Source organism: Notamacropus eugenii, chromosome 2 (assembly GCF_028372415.1).
Source record: "Notamacropus eugenii isolate mMacEug1 chromosome 2, mMacEug1.pri_v2, whole genome shotgun sequence".
In the NCBI taxonomy this organism is placed as follows: Eukaryota; Metazoa; Chordata; class Mammalia; order Diprotodontia; family Macropodidae; genus Notamacropus; species Notamacropus eugenii.
In genome coordinates this window covers 11,357,562-11,383,271 of record NC_092873.1, presented here as the reverse complement: position 1 = coordinate 11,383,271, position 25,710 = coordinate 11,357,562, and the positions used below count along the sequence as shown (strand labels likewise).

The window sequence follows — 25,710 nt, the reverse complement described above, 5'->3', positions numbered from 1 at the left end:
AGTTACATTATCAAATGGGAATCTATCCAAGAAAGATTAGCAGAAATCCAGAGTGAAAATATGTTGTTTCAGCAACAGCTTGAAGACACCCAAAAGAAAACCATGACTAAAGAAAATTTCTTGAGTGATTCCCAGGTACTGTTCATTGATCTCTTGAATAAAGTTTGTGCTGACGCTGAAAATCAAGTTCTTACGGTAGAATAGAGAAATAAAGTGTTGACCAGTGAATGTATGTACTTAAGAGAGCAAATGTGTACATATGAAAATGCGAAAGCTGAAAGCGAGGTAGGGTTTTAAATATTCAGCTTGGGTAAACATTTAACTTTTTGAAATCAAAGTCAAAATTGTTTTGATGAAGATAATTTAAGCATTTGAATTTTCAGCAGGCACCCAATATTATTAACTATTATTGTCAAAATTTTGAAATGTAAGAAAGAAGAACGAGAAACAATAGAATGATAAAATAATACCATAAGAATGCACAAGTAAGTGTGAATTTAATAATAGTAATGAAATGTAATACAGTAAAATACAGGTAATAAAGTTAATAAAAGTAAATACTTAATATATAAAATTAAAATTTTTATGAAATAAAAATAAATTTTCATAAAGAAAATATTTATGTAGAAATAAAAAAAATAAAAATATGTAAGCATAAAAATAATATTAAAAAATAAAGTGTCAATATCATCTTTTAGATAAGATGACTCACTTTGCTTAAAGAAATTGTATAGTCAATGAAATTTTCTTTTCATTAGTATAGATAGTGTAATCTCTTGTGCATAGATATTGATAAATTGATTATTCTAATTCCTTTCCAAATATTCCATTTTCCTAACGAAATGGAATAAATTATTGGAAATGCTAAAACTTCTGAAGAATCCTACAAAATTTTGCTAGGAATAATGTAGCAATTAAAATCACATATCTCCCTTGAGATACTGGTGAGTATTAGCATTACCCTTTTCATAAGAATTTTAAAATGTTCATCAGTCTGACGAGTTTTTATTCATACTCCTTTGAACTAATTTTAGAAACTTTGAAGAACGAATCATATTTTTAGTGGAATTCCAATGACTAGTCTCTACTTTCCTTTAAAATTTAGGACAGTATTTCTATTAAAACGAATATAATTATGCACTAAGCATTAATATTTTCTGTTACTAAGCTTATTATTTTTTGTTTTTTGCAGCTGCAAAGTCAACCAGTACATATTTACTTTTGGGGGGATTTTTAAAAAAAATTTATTTATTTAGCTTTTAACATTCATTTTCACAAAATTTTGGGTTCCAAATTTTCTCCTCATTTCTCCCCTGCCCCACCCCAAAACACCAAGCACTCTAATTGCCCCTATTACCGATCTGCCCTCTCTTCTAACATCCCTCCCTTCCCTTGTCCCGATCTTCTCTTTTGAACTGTAGGGCCAAATAACTTGCTATACCCCATTAGTAGTATTTCTTATTTCCTAGTAGTAAGAACAATACTTGAGAGTTGTTCCTAAACTTTGACTTCCAACTTCTCTTCATCCCTCCCTCCTCACCCATTCCCTTTGGGAAACAAGCAATTCAATATAGGCCATGTCTGTGTAAGTTTGCAAATGACTTCCATAATGGTCGTGTTGTGTAACACTAACTATATTTCCCTCCATCCTATCCTGCCCGCCATTGCTTCTATTCTCTCTTTGGATGCTGTCCCTCCCCAAGAGTGTTGACTTCAAATTGCTCCCTCCTCCCAATGCTCTCCCTTCCATCATCCCCCCCACCCTGCTTATCTCCTTGTCCCCCTCTTTCCTGTGTTGAAGATCAGTTTTCATACCAAAATGAGTGTGCATTTTATTCCTTCCTTTAGTCGGATTGATGAGAGTAAGCTTCATGTTTTTCTCTCACCTCCCCTCTTTTTCCCTCCACTGAAAAGTCTTTTGCTTGCCTCTTGTATGAGAGATAATTTTCCCCATTCCATTTCTCCCTTTCTCCTCCCAATGTATTTCTCTCTCACCGCTTAATTCCATTTTTTTTAAAGATATGATCCCATCCTCTTCAATTTACTCTGTGCTGTGTGTGTGTGTGTGTGTGTGTGTCTGTGGGTGTGTAATCTTACCAACTACTCAGATACTGAAAAGTTTGCAGAGCTATAAATATTGTCTTTCCATGTAGGAATGTAAACATTTCAACTTTAGTAACTCCCATATGACTTCTCTTTGCTGTTTACCTTATCATGCTTCTCTTCGTTCTTGTGTTTGAAAGTCAAATTTTTTTTTCAGCTCTGGTCTTTTCATCAAGTGTACTTGAAAGTCCTCGATTTCATTGAAAGACCATTTTTTCCCCTGAACTAATATACTCAGTTTTGCTGGGTAGGTGATTCTTGGTTTTAGTCCTGGATTCTTTGACTTCTGGATAATCACATTCCATGACCTTCGATCCCTTAATGTAGAAGCTGCTAGATCTTCTGTAATCCTGATTGTATTTCCCCAGTACTTGAATTGTTTCTTTCCAGCTGCTTGAAATATTTTCTCCTTGACCTGGGAACTCTGAAATTTGGCCACAATGTTCCTAGGAGTTTCTCTTTTTGGATCTCTTTCAGGTGGTGATCCGTGGATTCTTTCAATATTTATTTTGCCCTCTGGTTCTGGAATCTCAGGGCAGTTTTCCTTGAAAATTTCATGAGAGATGATGTCTAGGCTCTTTTTATGATCATGGCTTTCAGGTAATCCCAAAATTTTTAAATTGTCTCCCCTGGATCTCTTTTCCAAGTCAGTTGTTTTTCCCATGAGATATTTCACATTATCTTCCATATTTTCATTCTTTTGGTTTTGTTTTGTGATTCCTTGTTTTCTTATAAAGTCATTAGCCTCCATCTGTTCCATTCTAATTTTTAAAGAACTATTTTCTTCAGTGAGCTTTTGGACCTCCTTTTCCATTTAGGTAATTCTGCTTTTTAAAGCGTTCTTCACCTCATTGACGTTTTGAAACTCTTTTGCCAATTAACTTAGGCTATTTTTGAAGGTGTTATTTTGTTCAGCATTTTTTTGGGTCTCCTTTAGCAAGGTGTTGGCCTGCTTTTCATGCTTTTCTTGCATCTCTCTCATCTCTCTTCCCAGGTTTTCCTCCACCTCTTTAACTTGATTTTCATATTCCTTTTTGAGCTTTTCCATGTCCTGAGCCCATTGAATATTTATTTTGGTTGTTTGGGATACAGAAGCCTTGACTTTTACGTCTTTATCTGACGGTAAGCATTGCTTTTCCTCATCCAAATGTATGAGAGGAGATATCTGCTCACCAAGAAAGTAACCTGCTACAGTCTTATTTTTTTTCCCTTTTTTGGGCATTTTCCCAACCAGTTACTTGACTTTTGGGTCCTTTGTCAAGAGTAGGGTATTCTCCGGGAATCTGTGAGATTTCACTTCCTCCAAAGTGGCACAATCAAGCGTGTCCTGGTCTGGATGCAGAGAGGGATTTCTATGCCAAGAATCTTAGCAGATACCTCTCCACTGGCACTTGGCCTCGAGTTCCCAAGTCAGCACTTGGGGCTGATTTTCAGATAGGCTGGATGGCAGGGCCATCATTCAGTGTGAGGCAAAGAGCAGCTAGCCCAGGGCCTCCACCCAGGGCAGAGGCAAGACTCAGCTCTTCAATGGCCCCAGGGGTTTTTACGCTCCAACAAGGGAGCTTCCATAGGGGCTGCTGTGCAAGATCTGTGGCCACTGCCTGCTGTCAGAGCTATGGGAAAGCCGTCTCCCTTCCTGGCCTGCTGATTGAACCCCGTCACTGACCTTTGGTGCCTGTGGGCCAAGGGGTCTGAGGCCTCACTGTTGCAACTGCAGATTCAGCCCCTGAGGTGTCCTCACTAATCTTACTTTTTAATTGTTTGGGCGTCCCTACTAATTTTTTTTTTATCTCAGTATTTTTTATTGTTTTAATAACTATCCTTGCTCAGTGTCCAAAATTGCAGTTTCTGGAATCATTGCCTTTTATTTGTTGAATATGCATTGCCCCTTACAATCTACAAGCAGTTCTCATTCTCTCTGATTCATCATCAATTCAATGGGGAAACACGTCATAAAAAAATTTTTAAATTTTATTTTTAGTATATATGGTCATGAATTTGAATCCAGTCCTTCCATACTACAATTCAGTTTACTTGTATGAATTCAGTTAATTAGGTCAGTTTTATTTTCACAAGTTTTTATTGCCATCTTTCTGCTTTCTGCTTCCTTCAAAAATTTACTAGACGTTATTTAAATTTAGTGTTACAAGGCACTTAATATTATCTAATAAGAGATAAAAAAGATTTGGTTCCTTTTATTTTTTGGTTTCATTTTCTCTTACTCATTGGTGCATTCATATACTTTGCTGTATGGTGAAGTGAAGATGATATTTTGTAGCATATCTCTCTATGCATTTGTGACTGTGTATTTCTGTGCATATTTGGACATATGGATATGTGCATATGAATGAATATACTTATGTATGTAGAAACACTGACCTTGCAATATACTGTGTATACATAAGTGGAAAACTACCCTATTTTTATTGTTTCCATTTTCTCTGTCCATTGGCTACAGCCAGATGTGTAATTCCTATTCTAATGGATAAGAGAATTGCTTTGAAGGCTTGGCAAAGAGAGTTGAACATGTGAAAGGTAGTTAACAACGATATATGTTGCGGTTTTGGCTGCGAGCAAACTAAAACATACTTGTCAAGTCCTTTTACTAAGCCTGATAAGGATATCAGCGCCTATGTTCATTCTCCAGGTGAAACTCCGAGAGGAACGAAAATTCATCCCTTTCTTATGCATGTCTTCTTCATTGTAAAGGCAGGAGCAGAGAAAGAAAGTAGTTCACGTTTCTGAAAAAGGGAAGGGGAAACCCCTAATGTTTCTATCAAATATAAAAACTATTGATTATACCCACTCCATTACATCCCCTTCCATGTCAATTTCAGATAAAAGGGTTTAGTCCCTAGGTAACTTTGGAGGTCTTTTAATTTTTCTCTGAAAGAGGTAATGGGGAAATCAGGTTGAATGCATTGCTTAATGGGGAGTACACTGAGCAAGAAGAAGACAGCATTTGATCCATGCTGAGTGGAGGTGAAGTTGTATAGTTAATTGAGCTTTGTAGTCTCAGGAGCCAAGTTCCAATCCTTTTCTCTCTCAATGACTGCCTTTAGGACCGTGAGTAATTCAATTAACTTTTTTGGCCTTCAGTTTTCATGTTGGCAAAATGAGGTGCTTGTATTAAATAGTCCTTAAGATATCTCTAGCTCTAAATCTATGGTAATTATGAATATATAAATGAAGTTAAGTTGAATGAGAAAATATTAATTTCTGTTCATTTTAAAAGTGTATTCGTTTTTTTATGAGCTAATATCATGTCATGGAATCATGAACAGAAATAATTTGGAAATATTTCACTCAGGTTACAGTAAGAAAGCTTCAAGAAGAACTTGCTGATTCTTTGTGATATCAGTCCATGACAGTAGTTTCACAAGTTGCATCATTTTATCGAACTGATTTTGAAAATAAGAAAAAACTACAGAAGAAATTAGATCAAAGGAAAAGTAATGTATGTATGCATAAAATCTGTAATTTCTCACTGGTTAATGGAAAGTGTGTTGAGTGTGCTATTTCCTTTATTTCATCAATATTATAAATTTTCTGAACACTATGCCTGTCATTTACACTCACATAAAGCCAGACATAAAAACTCCATCACCTGTACACTTGAATTTTAATATATTAAATTAAATTGATATTTAATATTTTTTTTTATTTTTCATTTGTAACATATTTCATATCACATAAAACAATTCCCACCTTTGGTCGGGTGATGTCTCTTTTAAAGTGTTCACAATGTAGACCACAATGTAATTTTTTTTAGCGGTATTCCACTGAGATAGTAATGATAACTATGTATGCTTATGAAAGCCCTTGTTCTAATTGTCTCCACATTCCTACTAAGAAGTAGACGACCTTAGCTTACTGTTGTTGTTCTAAACTCCTAAGCCTAATAGCTTAATTTTAGACTTGACCTTGGATGTTCCCCTACCAACAAGCTATAATTTAATTGATCTCGTATTAGGCTTACCACCCTTTTGACTAGAGGAAATTGCCACTAAGTGTTAGGACATTGCAGCGAAAAACAAATCTCCCCAAATTCCTGTCAGTTTCAGGCAGGAATAGATTGTCAACTTGCATTCACTGAGGCTTCGAGTCTGATAGATATCAGTGGGGAAATTGAGTCAGGAGAATCCTACCTCAGCCCAGGCTGTACAGCCGCTCTCCCACCCTTCCCATGAGATCACCTTTTTCAATTCCTATACAGGTTTAATGGCATCATGGATTGGAGGCTCAGATTACTATTTTGCTATCCATATATGGAGTTAGATTCAGAAGAACAGTCACTTATTAGTCTCATAGCATCTTCCAATAGCAAGTTGCAATGACCACGGTTTCAGTTATGACTATAATTTCACATTGGCTAAGGCACATCTTTTGAGAGAAGTCTTAAGTGACTTCCATGCCGTTCTATACCTGTTTTAGTTTCCACTTAAATAATAATCATAAAAACAAATTTACCAATCAAACCTTAACCTTTCCATCAATGCCAATTTTACCCCAGGTTACCTGACTCTAGGAGGTTTAGAACAAAATTCATTTCCCCAATCTAACGATGTCTCTGATGTAGTCTCAGTAATTAATTCTGTCAATTGTTTTAATGTTAAGTGCTTTAACATCACTTTGTAACATGTCCAATTATTCTCCCTATCTCTCCCGTCCCCACACGAACTAATTCCCTGCATTCTGATTACCCCTTCACTCGATGAGCTCTCCCTTCCATCACACCACACCCTTCCCTTTTCCCCATCTTCTGTCTTATTTTTTAGGGCAAGATAAATTTCTGTACCTCACTACCTGTGTTACTTGTTTATGGGTTATATGCAATAATAATTATCAGCATTCCTTTCTACTGCTTTGAATTCAACCTTCCTTCCCTCCCTCACTCTTTCTCTCCCTCCCTTCCTCCCTACTCCTCCCCCTGAGAAGGCAAATAATGTAATACAGACTAAATACAGGTCGTTTTGAAGAAGACTTCTGTAATGATCATGTTTTCTGATACTAAGTATATTTCCCTGTATCCTGTTCTATTCCCCGTTACGTTTTATTCCTTCATTTAACCTTCCTCCTTCCCAAAAGTGTTTATATCTAGTTATTCCCTTCTTCCATTTGCCCTCACTTCTATCATTCCCCTCACCCCTCTTGTTGTCTCCTCCTCTACATTCCTCTAGTATAATAGAGACTTTTATACCAAATTGAGTGAGCATTTAATTTCCTCCTTTAGATGAATGTAGAGAGAGTAGCATCACTTACCCCCTGTCCTCTTCTCCCTTTTCTCCTCCATTGAACAAGATTTTTCTTTATCTCTTTATGAGTTATAGCCTGTCCCATTGCATTTCTCCCTTTCTCCTCCCAGTATTTTACTCCCTCACACTTTAGGTTTTTTATATATATTTTTTGTAGATATCCTCTCTTCTGATTCAACACAGCCTGTACTCTTTGTCAATGTGTGTGTGTGTGTGTGTGTGCATGTGTATACAATCCTTCCACCTACCCAAACACTGAGAATAGTCTCAAGAGTTATAAATATTTTCTTTCAAAGTAGGAAGATATACAGTTCAGCTTTAGAAAGTTTTCTATGACTTTTCTTTCCTGTTTATCTTTTCAAGCTTCTCCTGATTTTTGTGTCTGAAAGTCAAATTTTCTATACAAGTCAAGTCTTTTCAACATGAATGCTGCAAAGTCCTCTATATCACTGAATGACCATTTGTTCTCCTGAAGTATTGTACTCAGTTTTGCTGGGTAGCTCATTCCTGGTTTTAATCGCATTTCCTTTGACTTCTTGAATATGCTTTCCTTAGCCCTTCCATCCCTTAATGATGAAGCTAACACATCCTGTGTTATCCTGATTGTATTTCCACAACACTCGAATTCTTTCTTTCTAGCTGATTGCTGAATTTCCTACTTGACCTTGGAACTCTGAAATTTGGCCACGATATTCCTAGGAGTTTCTCTTCTCGGGTGTTTTTCTGGAGGTGGTAAGTGGATTCTTTCAATGTTTATTTTGGCCTCTCGTTCTAGAATATCAGCACTGTTTTCCTCAATAATTTCATGGAAGATAATGTCTAGGCTCCTTTTTTGATCATGGCTTTCAAGTTGTCCCATAATTTTTATATCGTCTTCCCAGGATCTATTTTCCAGGTCATTTGTGTTTCCATTGAGGTGTTTCAAATTATCTTGTATTTTTTCAAACTCTTTTTTGTTTGTTTTCTAACTGCTCGGTTTATCTTACACTCATTCGTTTCCCTGAACTCAGTTCTCTGTTTCAGAGAACTGTTTTGCTCACTGAGCTTTTGAACCTTCTCCTTCTTTTGCCTAATTCAACTTTTTATTGCCTCCTTCTCCTCCCTGGCTTTTTGGACCTCTTTTTCCAATCGAGTCAGTCTCTTTACAAAGGTTTTATTTTCCTCAGCATTTTTGTGATTGTCTTTGAACCAGGTGCTACCTTGCTTTTCGAGTTTTTCCATTGCCTGAGTCTACTTTAAGTTCAGTTTGGAGGCCCTGGAGGCAGAGGTCTTAACTTCCTGTGACAGTAAGTCTTGTTCTTTCTTGTCTGAAAGGATGGGAGGAGACAGCTGGTCACCAAGAATGTAACCTTTGATGGTCTTACATTTGTTCCCTTTTTGGGGCACTTTCACAGCCATTTACTATCACTCAGGGATGACGTTTAGATCAGCTGCTCCCTACTGCCAGAGGCTTTCAGTTGAGCTTCTTGAACAATGGACCCAGGTTACTTCCCACCCTCTGTGGCTTCCCGTGTCTGCTCCTGGCCTCTGCCATCACTTTGGGCTATTGCTGAAGAAATCCCTTTATCTCTCCCCAGCTGGGAAATCGCTCCCCCATTGACTTTGGGTGATTTCTGTGTTGCTTGTGGGTTGAAGTAAGTGGGATCCTCCCTGTTAGGAGCTCTTCCCAGAGGTCTGTTCAGGTCCTCTTCCTCCCAGTGCCACATGGCCAGGGTTGAGCTCTGCTCTGCTCAGGGTCCTATGAGAGAGACCTTTCCTGTAAGATAGACCTTTCCTGTAAGCCTGCAGGTTGCCTTTGACTGGAAACCTCTTTCGCTCTGTTGCTCTGGGGCTTCTGTTGCTCTACACTTTGTGGAGAGACCTTTTTACCGTTATTTTGTGGGCTGTGGGGGAAGTGCTAAAGTATATGCATCTTCCTACTCCTCCATCCTGGCCCCACCCAATATTTAATCATTTCATAGCATTCACTGTTTATGTATTTGACAATTTTGTTTATCTAGCCTTACACAAAGAATCAGGTATTTTTCCAACTGCCAATAATAAGTAAATCATTTCTATCATACTTCATATTTAGAAGGACCTTTACATTTATTTCCTGATTTATTCCCCCAAACAGCACTGTGAAGTAGAAATTATTTGTCTCCTTCTCTTCGAACTACTCCTTGAATAAAAGCAAAATGTCATTTCGTCAAAATTTGTAAATACGTAAAATACACAAGCAAAATGCCATTGAGAATGAAAGTAATTAGGTGGAGAATCTCATTATTATCTTCTACCTTAATCAAACTGACCTCACCATGCTGATTTCCAGCTCCATACCTTCATCACCCTCTTCTTCTCACTCAGTAACACTTCCCTACTTAGTATACCTATCCAAAACCTATCTACTCTTCACTTCAAGGTGACTTTGAATTACAAAAGTATGATTCTTTTGCCATAACGCTTTTTGAACTTTTCATACCTATTGAATTCCTAATCTCCTGAATTCCACTTAGATTTGGACAAACCATAATTTAGTGGTTAACTTTATACTGATTGCCTTATGGTGTTCACATCTGTTAACAAATTATCATGTCCTGATTCTAAGTCTTTCTTTTCCAACTAGATTGTGGTTCCTTGAGGACAAGAATTATTTATTCTTCATTTACTCAATAGAGCTTCCTTTTCCCAAAGTGTTGGCAGTATAAGTAAGTGTTATTACTGTAGTAGTACAAGAAGTTGTAGTAGTTGTTCTAGCAGTAGTAGCACGAGTAGTAGAAGAGGAAGAACAAGGAAAGTAAATGTTTATTTGTTGATTTTACCATGAATTGAAAGTTTACGTAACATTAAATTTGTTCTAAGGCAATAGTTGGCATTTTTTGTTTTTCTAGTCTTATTTTTTATGCATTTTCAATTTCCCAGAGACCCAGTGGCAAAATAGAAATTCAGTATAAAATTATTTCATTCTCAACATTTTTAGTATTAGAAATTGTTACGATGAATGTGAAGTTAATCATAGAATAGCATGGCAGTCAAATTCTCACAACCTGCTCCCTTTATTACTATCAAATACCTTTCTCCATAATCAGTTGCTTTCCCACAGTTACGTGTCATTATGTAGTAGGCTATTTATCATGATACCAGCCCAAAAGTATAGAAATAGATATTTCTGATAACCTTCAAAACACAGTTTCAACCTAGTACCCATCATACGTGGAAAACTAAGCAAAATCTATGCCAAAGCAGTCAAAAATAGAACTTTGGATGGTGAGAGTTTGCAGAGATACATTGGGGGAATTTTGTATAGAAATTTGGACCTAGACTTACAAAGATCTGCCCTCATATATGGTCTCAGGTGCTATCCGTGCAATCCTAGGCAAGTCACTTAATCTTTTTCAGTTTCCACAACCATAAAATGGGGAATATGATTGCACCTACCTCCCAGGAAGTTTGTGAGAATTAAAGGAGATAATAATTGTAAATCTCCTAACTTTATGGCCTTTATACTTGGCACATATTAGACAGTTATTAAATATTAGTTTCTGTGCTAAAGAAAGATAAAACAGCTGTGAATTATATAGAAATTATTACTGCCTGCCACATTTTGATAAGCACCTCCTAATATTGCAGAAGAGTTCTCTCAACCTGGTTGATATAAGTATATCTGTATTAACTAAGAAATTATTGTGAGATCCAATTTACTTCTTAAAAAAATTCTTCTATTTTGCATTTGTATGCTTGAGAAATTTTTCTTGGTTTCAGAGATCAGTACTGGAATGAAATATTTTTGTTTCTGTACTAACTCCCCTATCACAGGTCGTCTTCATTTCCCTCACATTCCTTTTGGAACACATAGGTGAAAATATTCACCTTGAAATGCTTTTGGTTTCAGGCTGCAGTCGAGAAAGTAGGCATGGACTGAGCTCTCGAAGGTATAGCAAGGAAGCAACAATTTAGAGTCCATCTCTGACAACATGAAATTGGTCATTTAATTCACATTCAGGGGAAAGTGGCACCATTTCTTGTCTAATTTTCCTGATGATGAAAGTGTTCACTATGTAAGACTTCAGTGAAATGATAGTTACTTTCTTGAACAAAACTTATTTCATCAACCAGTGACTGTTAATTATGTGAATAGTACTATGATAGGTTCTGAACAGGTTACAAAGACTTGGTGTAAGACATGGCCTGTTGCCTTGAAGAATTTTCAATCTCACTGGGAAGCCAATACAAAATAGAGGAATTTCATTTATTATACAAGGTAGAACTTAAAGAAGTATTAAATAAATGCTATACCTGTAAGTATTTATATAAAGGAGAGATCACTATAGTTGGAGATTCGCGCAGGTGGTGTTGATCCATTACTGGGTTCCCAACACCAATAATATTCCGTATAAATTTGCTAAGTTAGTACCTCTGCTGGAAGTACAATTGCCAAGTACCTACATTATATATGTATATATGTATATATCTGTATATATCTATACACACATGCATATATATAAGCATATGTGTATATATGTATATCTGTTCCTGTATATATATATATATATATACATATATATATATATATATGTATATCTGTTCCTGTATATATATATATATATATATATATATATATATATATATATATATATATATATATGTATATGTATGTACACAGAAAAATATGCATGTGTACATACACAAATTTGTTCAAAATCTGCGTCTGAGTGTGACTTTTACCAGATTTTGAGTCCTAGCTCAGTCCATTGCCATCCAGATGATTTTCAACAAATGGCTTCCTGTTTCAGGCCTCTGATTCCTCATTTATTTGGTGATGTGCTGACTCATCGCTAGTATCCCTTTCTGCTTTCACAATCTATAGTTCTAAAAGAGTAAACTGCACTTCTGTTACACACCTAGCAATGGATATGAATTGGACTGAATAGTTGTTGAGGATCCCTTACAATTTTGAAATGATATCCTTATTCCCTTTCGTTTTCAGTAGCCTCCTTTTCTTAGAATTTTTATCTCTTTTCCATCCTTTTTCACATTCTATATTCCAGTTAAAGTTAAAATGTCTCTGCAGAATTCTGAAGAAAAAAGTGATGAAAAACTTTACAATATTGTTCTCCCCAGGTTGAAGAAGAGCAAAATGACACTCAAAGACAAAGGCAGGGTCTGAGTGTCAGTTCTTTGCAAGATGGAATTCTGAATAAACCTCCATGAATGAACAAAGAAATAGAAGCTACTACTTCCAAAATGACTCAGGCTGGTCACCATTTCAAGTGAGCAGTGACGCCGATGGGTGAGTGGCGATACAAATATATGGAAGACAACACTCCATCAGGAAAAAGCTGTTCAGAATGTCTCTGTCAAGCCAACAGATGGCTATTGCCAACCCCCTTCCACCAGAGTACATAAATGCCAGAAAGACTGGCCTCCTCACAAACCAACTGCAGTAATTGCAGAAGGTTGTCCTGAAGGCTCTATGGCAGCACAGTTTCTCTTTACCCTTCCAGCAGACTGTGGATGCGGCCAAGCTCACTCTCCCAGATTATTACAGCCTCCTAAAGCTCTTGGAACATAAATAATATGCGGAAGCCTCAGAATGTATAGAAGACTTGAAAATATTGTTTTGCAATTGTTTTGCAAGCCAGGTGATGACATTGTTCTAATGACACAAGTCTTAGAGAAACTGTTTCTGCAAAAACTGTCTCAAATGCCTTCAGAACAACTAGTGGCAGGTGGAAAGGAAAAGAAAATGAAAAGGTACTCAACAATCTTTAGGAGTTTCCACTATGAAAGAAAAACCATTCCCTAGGGCATCAGAAAAGGTAGCTAAACAGCAAGTGATTCCATCTCCAGTATGTCCTGAGACATTACTTTCTGCATTGCACATTGCTAAAGCCGCTCCACCACGCTATAACACACAACTGTAACATAAGTTAAAAGGGGTGTGAAAAGGAAAGCAGATACTACAACCTGTATAACGTGGATAGATACATCAAGTAGCGAATCTTCATCAAGCCTGGTTGAGCACAAATCTGCTAAAATACCACTTGTAATAGAAAAAGTAGGGAAGAATATCATACCAGATTCTCAGCAAAAATATAGAGTTGGGAACATGTTAAATTAACTGAGTAATTAAAATACCGTAATGAAATTCTTGAAGAAATGTTTTCAAAGGACAAGGTAGCATATACTTGACCTTTCCATAAGCCTGTTGCTCTAGAACTCCATAAGTACAATGATGTTGTCAAAAATCCAATGGACCTTGGCACAACTAAAGAAAAAGGTATAACCAGAAATGTAAGGATGCACGTGAATTTGCTGCAGATGTTCAGTTAATGTTTATGAATTGCTCCAAGTATAACCTACCAGATCTTGAGGTGGTAGTGATGGCAACAACACTTCAGATGTTTTTGAGATTCAGTTTCCAAGATCACAGATGAACCCATTGCAAGAATGTCTATGTGCTATATAGAAACGGATGTCACCAAAGCATTCTGTAGAGAAAGTAGCAGTGGTGCTTCCTTTGAAGACAACTCTTCTGGAGAGTCTCCTGATGAGCGAGTGCAAAACTTCAGGAGCAACTTAAATGTATTCATCAACACGTGCAAGTTCTGTCTAAAGTACCTTACCATAAGTTGAAGAAAAAGAATGAAAGATCTAAAAGACAGAAGCAGAAAGAAACAAAGAAATGTATCAAGAAAGATGAAAGTCAGAGGGAAAAAAATAAGCAAATAACTACAGAAAGAGCTGAAAAATTGCCTGCCAAACAATTCAAGGAACAAATGTTGGCAATAAATCTGGGGAGGAAGATAATGCTAAGCCTAGGAACTATGATGAGAAAAGGCAGTTAAGCTTGGCTATCAACAAACGCCGCAGAGATAAACTTGTGTGAGTCGTCCACATAATAGTGTCAGGAGAATCATCTTTACTGAATTCTAATCCTGACAAGATAGAAATTGATTTTGAAACACCAAAAGCATCAGTACTGAGAGAAGTAGAAAAATACGTTATGGTGTGTCTGAGAAAGAGACCCAGGAAATGTCACACTGTGAAAACACAAGTGTCCAAGGCCACGCGGGGGGCGGGCACAAGGTTGAGCCAGAACAGCAGCAGCAGCGACGGCGGTGGCAGCAGCTCCTCACCCTGGGGTAGCAGCAGCAGCAACTCGACATCTTCTAATAGCAGCGATTCCCATTCAGGTTAGTGTCCCTTTTCCATCTCTCTGTGTAGGTGGCACACCTGTTCCTTGAAAGACCAGAACTGTTCTCTTTATGGAGTATTTGTTGCATGCAACAGCAACGTGTGATTTGTACTGCCAGGTCCATTTGCCTTGCTTTCCATCCCAATCTTTCCTTCCCACCTTCAAGTATGTGAACTTGTACAAGACTCTCATAGACTGGTAATGTTCCAGAGATATTAACAGTTGACGAAAACAGGGACGATAGCTTAATAAAACGTTTGAAAATGTGAAATCTCCATCAGCTTATCACAGTAATAAAGGGTTGCTAAAGGCATGTCACTTTATAGTGACTGTGACTATCATCAGGTTCCTCATGGAAAGCAAGCCTACAAAACGTTGTCTCTGGTGTGGGATATTTCATTCATAAATTCTCATCAGCAAAATGGGGAGGATGACTACAAATATGTGTCTCATAAGGGTCATCCAAGTTGTAGGTGACATGATGTTTTGAAAGTACTTTTGAAAAACCTTAGAAGGCCCACATAAATAATTAGGTTTTGTTACTTTTATTGTAACACCGTGACTAATCCGTGTGGGATAGAATGGATAGAGCAAAAGAAATCAAATATACCGAAAGCAGACAGCTTTGTGGGCTTAAAATTACAGTCCATATTTTCTGACTGATGAAGCACTTTTAAGACCTGCTCTTTAGGAAAATTGAGTCTGACAGAAATGTGAAATAGATGAAACATCCTCAGTTTACTGAAAACACTATCCTTCTTGGCCTCCTGGGGTTGATTTTGAATTTCTAAGCAAAACTCACAATACATGAATTGATCTTGAGTAACATATTTTCTGTTTATTATGTTTAGGTTCCTGTTAGGAATGAAAAAGAAAAATATCTTTTGGATAAAAATGGAATCATACAGGATGAATTTGCCACGTTCAAAGTGGATGTAGACACAGAAATGATTAAGGATCAGGAAAAATAAAATCAATATATAGAAGACACTGAAGTTTTAAAAGTAAAGAATGATGAACTTCAAAAGGAATTACAACTGATTAAAGAAGCATTAATAAAATTCATATTCCACTAGGGTGGAAAAAATAAAAGTTCTGACAACTGGGAATGCAGTGCTGAACTCTAAATTAAACAATGCAAAGGGAAGGACAGCAGTCTAGAGAAAGAAATTGCATCATACTGTTCCCTTCTGATTTTTGCTGTTCATGCTCATGAGCCAAATGGGACATCAGAGAGAGCTCTTGAAAATTCCTTTCAGGGACAACGTGAAGAATAGCTTCGTTTACAACACAAACTAAGTCATGACTTTTCTAGCCTAAGAGAAAACCGTGGTTTCCTTTCTTAAGAGCTCTCTAAAGGTGAACATCACCAGTAGGTTAGAAAAAGTGGTGTACCATGTACATGATTCCCTCAGAAAAAAGACATCCATTTGAGAAATCATACAGAGAGAATTGCACCATGAAAAACAGAAGGCAAAGGAATTTGAAAACACAATAGAACAGGAAAAGAATGAACCGATCAAATGTGTTGTCAAAGGGGCATGGTCAAGATGATGGAGTAGAAGCACGCACCTCTAGCACTCTCCTCCCACAGCCCATTAGATACGTGTAAAAATTAAATCTAAACAAATTCTAGAGCAGCACAAGCCACAAAATGTCAGATTGAAAGAGATTTCCAGCCCAGAGCAGCCTGCAAGTACACAGAAAAGGTCTGTCATGCTGTGCAGAGTGAACCACAGAATAGGTGGCACAGTGACAGGGACAAGACTGGAGCAGGCCTCAAGAAAGCACCAGCAGCAGCTGCATGTCCCATATTCCTCAACTCACAAATGCCAAAGACAGCTTCAAAGGTCAGTGAGAAAGCTCTTTCATTTGGGTGAGAAGGGAATGCAACAGTCTAATGCAGGACCCAGGCAGCTGCATCTTCCATTGTTGGAGCCCTGGCCTAAACCCCTGGGTGAATTGAGAAACTGATGTGGATCTCAATCCTGAGTGGGGACCTTGGGGTGAGAAGGAGTGGTAGCTGGTGTGGTGGAGTTGGTGGAGTCTCTGTAGAGGGAATACTGCTCAAGACCTGATCAGAGGCCAGGAGAGGAATCAATCCCTCCCCCTTGTTTTTGCCACCTCGCAGGCACTGAGAACTTACATGTACCTAGAGTATACCCTTCTCTTGATTAAGGATTCAAAAGTCAAGAAACTGGCTGGGGAAAAGTTCAAACAAGGGAAAAAACATCAGTATAAAAGACTATTTTCTTTGTGAACGGGTATTTCTTCCATTCTTTGGATGAGGAAGAATAATGCATAACATCAAGGGAAGTCAAGTCTTCTACATCCTAAACCTCTAAAATACATATGCAGTGGTCTCAGGCCATATAAGAGGTCAAAAATGATTTTCAAAATCAGCTAAGATAGGTGACGAAAATTGGGAAGTGTTATGAGAGTAATGCAAGAATATCATGAAAAACGAGTCAACAGCTTGCAAAAAGACAACCAAAAAAATACTGAAAAATTTAGCACCTTTAAAAATAGACTACCTCAAATGGCTAAAGCAGCCCAAAAAGCCAATGAGGAGAAGAATGCTTTAAAGAGCACAATTAGTGAAATGGAAAAGGAGGTTCCAAATCTCACTGAAGAAAATAGTCTTTGAAAAATCAGAAAGGAGCAGATGGAAGCTAATGACTTTATGAGAAACCAAAAAATTACAAAACACCACCAAAACAATGAAAAGTAAAGAAGATAATGTGAAATATCTCACTGGAAAATCAACTGACCTGGAAAACAGGTCCAGGAGAGACAACTTAAAAATTAAGGAACTACCTGAAAGCCATGATCAAAAATAGAGCCTAGACATCACCTTTCATGAAATTATCAAGGAAACTTGCCCTGATATTGTGGAACCAGTGGGCAAAATAAATACTGAACGAATCCACCAATCACTTCCTGAAAGTGATTTGAAAAAAAAACCACCTAGGAATATTGTAGGCAAATTCCAGAGATCCCAGGTCAAAGAGAAAATATTTCAAGCATCCAGAAAGAATCAATTTGAGTATTGCAGCAACACAATGAGGACAACACGGGATCTGGAAGCTTCTACATTACGGGATCAAGGTGCTTGCAATATGATATTGCAGATGTCAAAGGAAATAGGACTAAACCGAAAGATCACCTAGGATGCGAAACTAAATATAATACTTTAAGAGAAAAAAAAGGGTCATTCAATGAAATCGAGGACTTTCAAGCATTCTTGATGAAAAGACCAGAGCTGAATGGAAAATCAGACTTTCAAGCACAAGAAACAAGAGAAGCATAAAAAGGTAAACAGTGAAGAGAAATCATAAGCTATATACTAACCTGAAATATTTACATTCCTACATGGAATGATAATATTTGTAACTTTTGAAACTTTTCTCAGTATTTGGTAGTTGAAGGGGTTATACACACACACACACACACACACACACACACACATATATATGTATATATATATATATATATATATATATATATATGTAAGTATATACGTATATATGGAGAGAGGGGGAGAGAGAGGGAGAGAGGGCAGAGATTGACTTAAATAGGAAGAGATGATATGTAAACAAACTTATGGTAAGGCAGAGGTGAGAGGGAAAAAATGAAGCTTGCTCTCATCATGTATGATTTAAAGAGCGAAGAACATGCAAACTCAGTTTGGCATGAAAATTTATCTTACACTACAGGAAAGTATGGGGGAAAGGGATAAGTAGGGTTTGGGAGATGAGAGAAGGGAGGGTAAATGGGAGGAGGAAGTAATTACAAGCAATCAGTTTTGAGGAGTTTCAGAAATGACTCTTGTGAATTGTTTTTTCACATAACTGGGAATAAGAAATACAGGTAATGGGGTGTAGAAATTTATATGGGGTATAGAAATGTATCTTGCCCTACTGGAAAAGAGAGAATATAGAGATATGGGAAAGAAGGGGTGTGACAGAGGGAGGGGAGACTGGGGGAAGGGGTCATGAGAATGTACGCTGTTTTGGGGTGGGAGAGGGGAGAGATAGGGAGAAAATTTAAAACTCACAATCTTGTGGAAATGCATGTTGAAGATTAAAAATAAGTAAATAATTTGGGAAAAATACGCAAAAATACATACTGTCAAAAACGACTCTATCCAAGAAATACGTGCCCAAATTCAGTGTGAAACTATGTCACTTCAGCTACAGCTTGAAGACACCCAAAAGACAGTCATCCTTCAAGAAAAGCTATTGAGTCTTGCCCAGGTACAGTTTCTTGATCTCTTCAATAGAGTTTATGCTGATACTAAAAAGGAAGTTCTTGTGATAGAAGAGAGAAAAAAATGGTTAAATCAGTGAATGTAACCAATTTAAAGAGCAAATATGTAAATATGAAAATGAGAAAGCTGAGCAGAGGTAGGTCTTTAAATAATGTATTTGAGAAGCATTTAACTTTCAGAAATGGAAGTTAAAGTAATTTTGATCAAATTAATTAAGGAATTTAAATTTTCGGCAGGCAGACATTTTTAACTTTATTGTAAAAATTCTGCTATGTAAGAAAGGAGCATGAGAATCAATAATATGACATATGATAAGAAAATAATGACACAATAGTCTCTTATTTAATATGAATGTAATAAATTAGTGTAATAAAATACAGGTAATTAAATAAACAAATGAAAATAATCTTAAATATAAAAATAAAATGAAAATAAAATTATACAAATAAAATTTTAAAATCATCTTTTAGGCTAGATGGCTCACTTTGCTGAAAGAAATTATGTACTGCATGAAATTTTGACAATAAATATTGATAGGGGAAATCATTAATGCAGAAATACTGATAAATTTATTGTTCTAACAATATTCCTAATGTTCCATTTTAATACTGCACTGGAATAAATTATTTGAAATGCTAAAACTTAAGAAAAATTCTACAATGTCATGCTAGGAATAATATCACAATTCAAATCAGACATCTCTTTTGAGATACTAGAGCATATTACCATTATATGTTTTACAAGAATGTAAACATGCTGAATGGTCTGAGTAGTTGCAACTCAGACTGCTCTGAACTAATTTTTGAAACACTAAAGATTGTATCATATTTTTAGTGAAATTCCTAACATGAACCACCACTTTTCTGGAAAATTGAGGACAGTAAATTCTGTTCAAAAGGATTATGTTTATGCATGTAGCATTAAGTTTTTTGTGTTATTAATCTTATTTTTTAATTGTGCTTCCCTAGAATTTTTTCATTTATCTCCATTTTTTTATTGCTTTGGCACTTATTCTTGCACAGTGTCCAAAATTGCAGATTCTGGAAGCTAATATTGATTTATGAAATCTTTAACAGAAATTATTTGGACATATTTCTATCAGTCTAAAGTCAGATACCTGCAACAAAATTTCGTCTTTCCCTCAAATATCAATTGCAGACCGCAGTTTCACAGCAATTTTATCGAATGGATAATGAAAATCAGAAAAAAATACAGAAGGAAATAAAGAAAACTAAAATCAAATTACGCAATCGGTAATTTGTCCCTGGTTAATGAAAAGTATGTTCAGTATGATGTTTCTCTTTTTTCACCAACATTATAAATTTTCTGAAAACTACTACTACTAATACTAATGCTACTACTGATGCTACCACTACTACTAGTACTACTGCTGCTGCTGCTGCTGCTACTACTACTACCACTACTACCTCTACTACTACTACAACAACTACTCCTACTCTACTCTTCAACTTCAAGAGACTTTTGACCGAATGTATTGCCATGCTCCTTTTTGGACTTTTCACCTCTCTTGCTTTCTTTATCTCCTGAATTCCACATGTTATCAGATATCACATAATTTAGGATTTAACTGTATATTCATTATGGTGTTCACATCTGTTATCAAACTATCATTTCTTTTTTCTAAGTCTTTGTAACTCAACTAGAAAAATGTTCCTAGAAGACAGGGATTACTTATACTTTGGTATTTTTGAAAGGATTCCTTTTCTCAGCATGTTAGCAGTAGAAGTAATTTTATTATTGTAGTAGTAAAAGTAGTAGGAGTAGTTGTAAGAGTCGTGGTAGCAGTAATTCTAGTAGCAGGAGTACGAGTATTAGCAGTAGTACTAGTAGTAGTAGTAGTAGAAGAAGAAGAAGAAGAAGAAGAAGAAGAAGAAGAAGAAGAAGAAGAAGAAGAAGAAGAAGAAGAAGAAGAAGAAGAAGAACAAAACTAAAGATTTATTTGTGGACTTTGCCATGAGTTGAAAGTTAAGCTAAAATTAAAATTGTTGCAAGGTGACATTTGGACTAAAGCATTTTGAGTTTTTCTAGTCTGATTTTTTTAAACACATTTTCAATTTCCCAGAGCCCTCAATGACAAAATACATATTCAGGACATAATTATTGTATTGTCACTATTATTATTATTGGAAATTATTACAATGAAGGCAAAGTTAAGCGTAGAATAACATTGTAGTGAAATTTTCCTAAAGTGTTCACTTTATTACCATCAAATAGATTTCTCCATTCTTGGTTGCTTTCTCATATTTGTATGTAGTTATGTGTGCTATTCATCATTATGCCAACCAAAAAGTATGGAAGTGGATAATAGCGATGTTCTTCGAAACATATTTTCAACCTAGTACCCATCATACGTGATAAAGTACGTGAAATTTAAGCCAATGTGGTCAAAAACAGAATTTTTGAGGATGAGATTCTTTTCCACTTAGAGGTACTTTGAAGGAATTATGGATAGAAAGTTGAGCCTGGGGTTAGAAAGATCTGAAATCAAATGTGGCCTCAGATGCTATCTGTGTGACACAACTCCTTTAATCTTTCTCATTTGGGGGATAATAACAACAGCTATTTCCCAGGATTGGTGTAAGAATCAAATGAGATAATAATTGTAAATCTTTTAGCTTTGTGGCCTTTATTTTAGGCACATATTAGACACATGATAAATGCTACTGTCTCTGCTCCAAAAACATAGTGACCATTGTCGATTATGTTAAACTAATCACGGCCTCCCACATTTTCATAAGCACTTCCTAATTTTAAAAAAGTGTTCTCTTAACCTGGTTCATTTCAGTTTACTTGTCTTAACTAAGAAATTATTGTGAGGGCCAGTCTCATTCTTATGGAAACTTCTTTTCTTTTGCATTTTTATGTTTGAGAAATTTTTCTAAGTTTCAGAAATCAGTATAGCAAAGAAATAAGTTTTGTTTTCCATTTAACTCCCCTATCACTCATTGTCTTCATTTCCCTCCTTCTTTTAGGAGCACATTGATGGAAATATTAACCTTCCAAAGCTTTTGGCTTCAGGCTGCAGTCAAAAAACTAGGTGTGGACCGAGCCCTCGAAGGTAAAGCAAGGAAGCAATAAGTTAGAGTCCATCTTTGGCAGTACAAATTACCTCATTTTATTTGTGATCAGGGAAAACTGGCAGCCTTTTTCGTCTAATGTCCCTGAGCATGCAAGTTTTCAGTATGTCAGCTTTCAGTCAGATTACAGTTTCTTCCTTGTTCAAAACTTACATCATCAACTAGTGCATGTTAATTATGCTAATTACACTATAGTAGGTCCTCAGTAGGTTGCAAAGACTTTGTGTAAGACATGCCCTCTCTCCGTGAAGAATTTACAGCCTCAATAGGAAGCCAATGCAAAATAGAGGAATTTCATTTTTAATATAAGGTAACACATAAACAACTATTGAGGGAATGATATACATATACGTATTTATAAAAGGGAGAGATCACTACAATTGGAGATTACAGTGGATGGGATTAATCCCGTGGTGTTCTTCTTAACACGAGAAACACTCCATGCAAATTTGCGGAGGTAACACCTCTACTGGAAGAACAATTGCCAGATACTTAAATTTTATGCATGCAAATGTACTTATGTTTTTATGGATCAACTCTCCTATGCCATCTGTTACTTCCTCAGTTGTAGCCATATATAAATGAACACATTTCATGTACCCGTGAGAAGTGCCATTCATATTCCTTAAAATGAATTCTAGACACACAGGGAGACAAGATGGCGGAGTGAAAGCAACGACTCACCTAAGCTCCTGGAAAAACTCCTCTGGATATCTCTGAGGGGAGAGTCTGACCAGACTTTGGAGGTGTAAAATCCAGTGGGTGACGGACTTTGACGGATTCGGAGCCCAGGCTGTACCGGAGGGTCCAAGGGAGGGATCTGTTCCGCGGGGGTAAGACCCCGGCGCACAGCGCAGCGTGGTCGGCGCGGCAGGGCGGAGGGGACCAGAGGAGCCCGAGAGTGGCGGGCGAGACCAGCGGAGCAGGAGATAAGCCAGGCCGAGCCGGTGAGAGCTGCTGAGTGCCAGACATCAGCGCAGCAGCCCTTGAAATCTTCAGCCTGAAGACGGACTTCGGTGGGTCACTACTTGAACTTCCAGGAACTGGGATGGCAGAGTGATCAGTAAGTGCTCTCTCCTCCCCCCTGATGACCGTGAGGGAACCATAAAATTCTTCCCCAGATTAATCCTGGATCAGCGGGAACAGCAGAATGGGGCAGGTGGTCTCATAACACCAGAGGCTGGAAAAGTGGCAAAGGGGGATTCTTCCTACTGTGGTGGAGGCGATCTTCAGGGACAGATGACCCAGGGCAGAGAAAATTCGCACTGAGACCCAGGCAAGCCTCAGAGCCGGGAGACGAGCCCCAGGAGGGGAGGGAACACGCATTAGCTTCTAGGCGTGCCCCAGCCCTCCAGGGGAAAAGGGAAGACAATAGGGAAGCTGGGATTACCATCCCCTGACCTTGCCTTTGCCTCAAGTCAGCTGAGGAGATATCCTGAGACCAGACCACACCTCCCACACACCTAACAAGCTAACCCCAAGGTTAATTGGGGAAACAAAAAACAAAAGCCTGCTTTTAGCCCAGACACACATCAGCTCAACTTAAAGATCTGTACCTTCTGACTGAAAGAACCAAAAGCTACAACACTCAGCCAACATGATGAATCGGAAAAAGCAGACGAAAAGTGAAAAAACCATAGAATCTTTCTATGGGGATAAGGACCAAAACACAAACACCAAAGAGCTTAGAGCTGAGACTGTACTTCCATCTGAAACCTCAGATGGGACTATGAATTTCTCGCAAGCACAACTAGATTACCTGGAACGTCTGAAGAAGGATATAAAAGAAAAACTGGCCAATGATTTTAAAACTATAAAAAAAGAATTCACTGATGAGAACATCACCCTGAAAAAGAAAATTGAAGAAATGGAAAAGGAAGTTCAAAAATTAACTGGAGAGAATAATTCCCTAAAAGGAAGAGCTAATCAAATGGAAAAGGAAACCCAAAACCTAATTGGGAAAATTGATCAGATGGAAAAGGAAACCCAAAACCTAACTGGGAAAATTGGTCGATTGGAAAAAGAAGTACAAAAATTAAATGTAGAAAATAGCTCCCTAAAGGGAAAAATTGGTCAGATGGAAAAGGAGATGGAAAAGCTAACTGAAGAAAACACTACGATGAAGATTAGAATTGGGCAAGTAGAAACTAATGACTCAATGAGGCAACAAGAATCAGTCAAACAAAATCTAAAGAATGAAAAGATAGAAGAAAATGTAAAATATTTAATTGGAAAAACAACTGACCTGGAAAATAGATCCAGGAGAGAAAATCTAAGAATTATTGGCCTGCCAGAAACCCATGATGAAGAAAAGAGTCTGGACAATATCTTCCAGGAAATCATCAAGGAAAACTGTCCAGAAGTACTAGACTCAGAGGGCAAAATAGTCATCGAAAGAATCCACCGTTCCCCTCCCGAAAGGGATCCCAAACTCAAAACCCCAAGAAATATAGTTGCCAAATTCCAGAGCTATCAAGTGAAGGAGAAAATACTACAAGCAGCCAGAAAGAAACAATTCAAATATCAAGGACACACAGTCAGGATCACACAGGACCTTGCAGCTTCTACATTAAAAGATCGAAAGAATTGGAACCCAATATTCCGTAAGGCAAAGGAGTTGGGACTTCAACCAAGGATCAACTACCCAGCAAAGTTCAGCATAACATTTCAGGCAAGGAGAAAGTCATTCAACGAAATAAGGGATTTCCAGAGCTTCCTGACCAAAACACCAGAACTCAATAGACAATTTGATCTTCAAATGCAGGTCTCCAGAGAATCATAAAAAGGTAAACAGAGGGGAAAAAACAAAAACAAAAACTTGCTACTCAATTAGGGAAAACTGTTTACCTCCCTATAAGGGAAGATGATACCTGCTAATCTTGAGAACTGTGCAGCTATTATGATAAAAGGGATATATGTAGAGGGAACGGGCATAAAGTAAATGATGTCATGTCAAAAATATGATTTAAGTATGAGAAGGGAATGTAATAGGAGGTGTGGAAAGGGGGAAGCAGAAAATGGCAAATTATATCACAGGAAGAAGTACAAAACTATAGTAGAGGGAAGGAGGGGAGGGAGATGAGCATTGTTTGAGAGGTACTCTCATCTGATTTGTTCAAAGGAGGGAACAATAATCTTAAGTAGATAAGCCTAACTAGCTCTATAGGTAGTAGGAGGGGAAGGGGGAAGAAAGGGGAGGGTGGCTAAAAGGGAGGAAAGAAGCAATAAGAGTAAAGGGAACTAAAAGGGAGGGGGGTCAAAAGAAGGAGGGGAAGGCTGCAGGAGGAGGGGGAGAAAAGTGAATACTATTGAGGAGGGGAAGGGAGACAGGAGAGCTAAAAGCACAAATGGTGGGAAAGAGGTTGGAGGGAAATACACAGATTGTAATCATAACTGTGAATGTGAATGGAATGAACTCTCCCATAAAACGGAGACGGATAGCAGAATGGATTAAAAGCCATAATCCATCAATATACTGCTTACAAGAAACACATTTGAAACGGGGGGATACACATAGGATAAAGGTCAAAGGATGGAGCAGAATATATTGTGCTTCAGCTCATGTAAGAAAGGCAGGAGTAGCAATCCTAATCTCAGTCAAAGCAAAAGCAGAAATAGATCTAATCAAAAGGGATAAGGACGGAAACTATATCCTGCTAAAAGGCACCATAGACAATGAAGCAATATCATTACTAAACATGTATGCTCCAAGTGGTATAGCATCCAGATTCTTAGAGGAGAGGTTGGGGGAGTTGAAGGAAGAAATTGATAGCAAAACTATACTAGTGGGGGACCTCAACCTCCCCC

At 37.3% G+C, this 25,710-nt stretch overlaps 1 long non-coding RNA gene and 1 pseudogene across 1 annotated transcript; both read left to right on the top strand.

Annotated features, from left to right (window-relative positions):
- The first annotated feature begins 17 nt into the window (after nt 1-17).
- Nucleotides 18-12,607, top strand: LOC140524363 (uncharacterized). The gene is made up of 5 exons (XR_011973691.1): nt 18-135; nt 5,414-5,560; nt 7,998-8,090; nt 9,964-10,045; nt 12,459-12,607. It is a non-coding gene; the product is annotated as an uncharacterized lncRNA (long non-coding RNA).
- A 19-nt stretch (nt 12,608-12,626) lies between these two features.
- Nucleotides 12,627-24,129, top strand: LOC140524362 (bromodomain testis-specific protein-like; annotated as a pseudogene).
- Nucleotides 24,130-25,710: the final 1,581 nt, after the last annotated feature.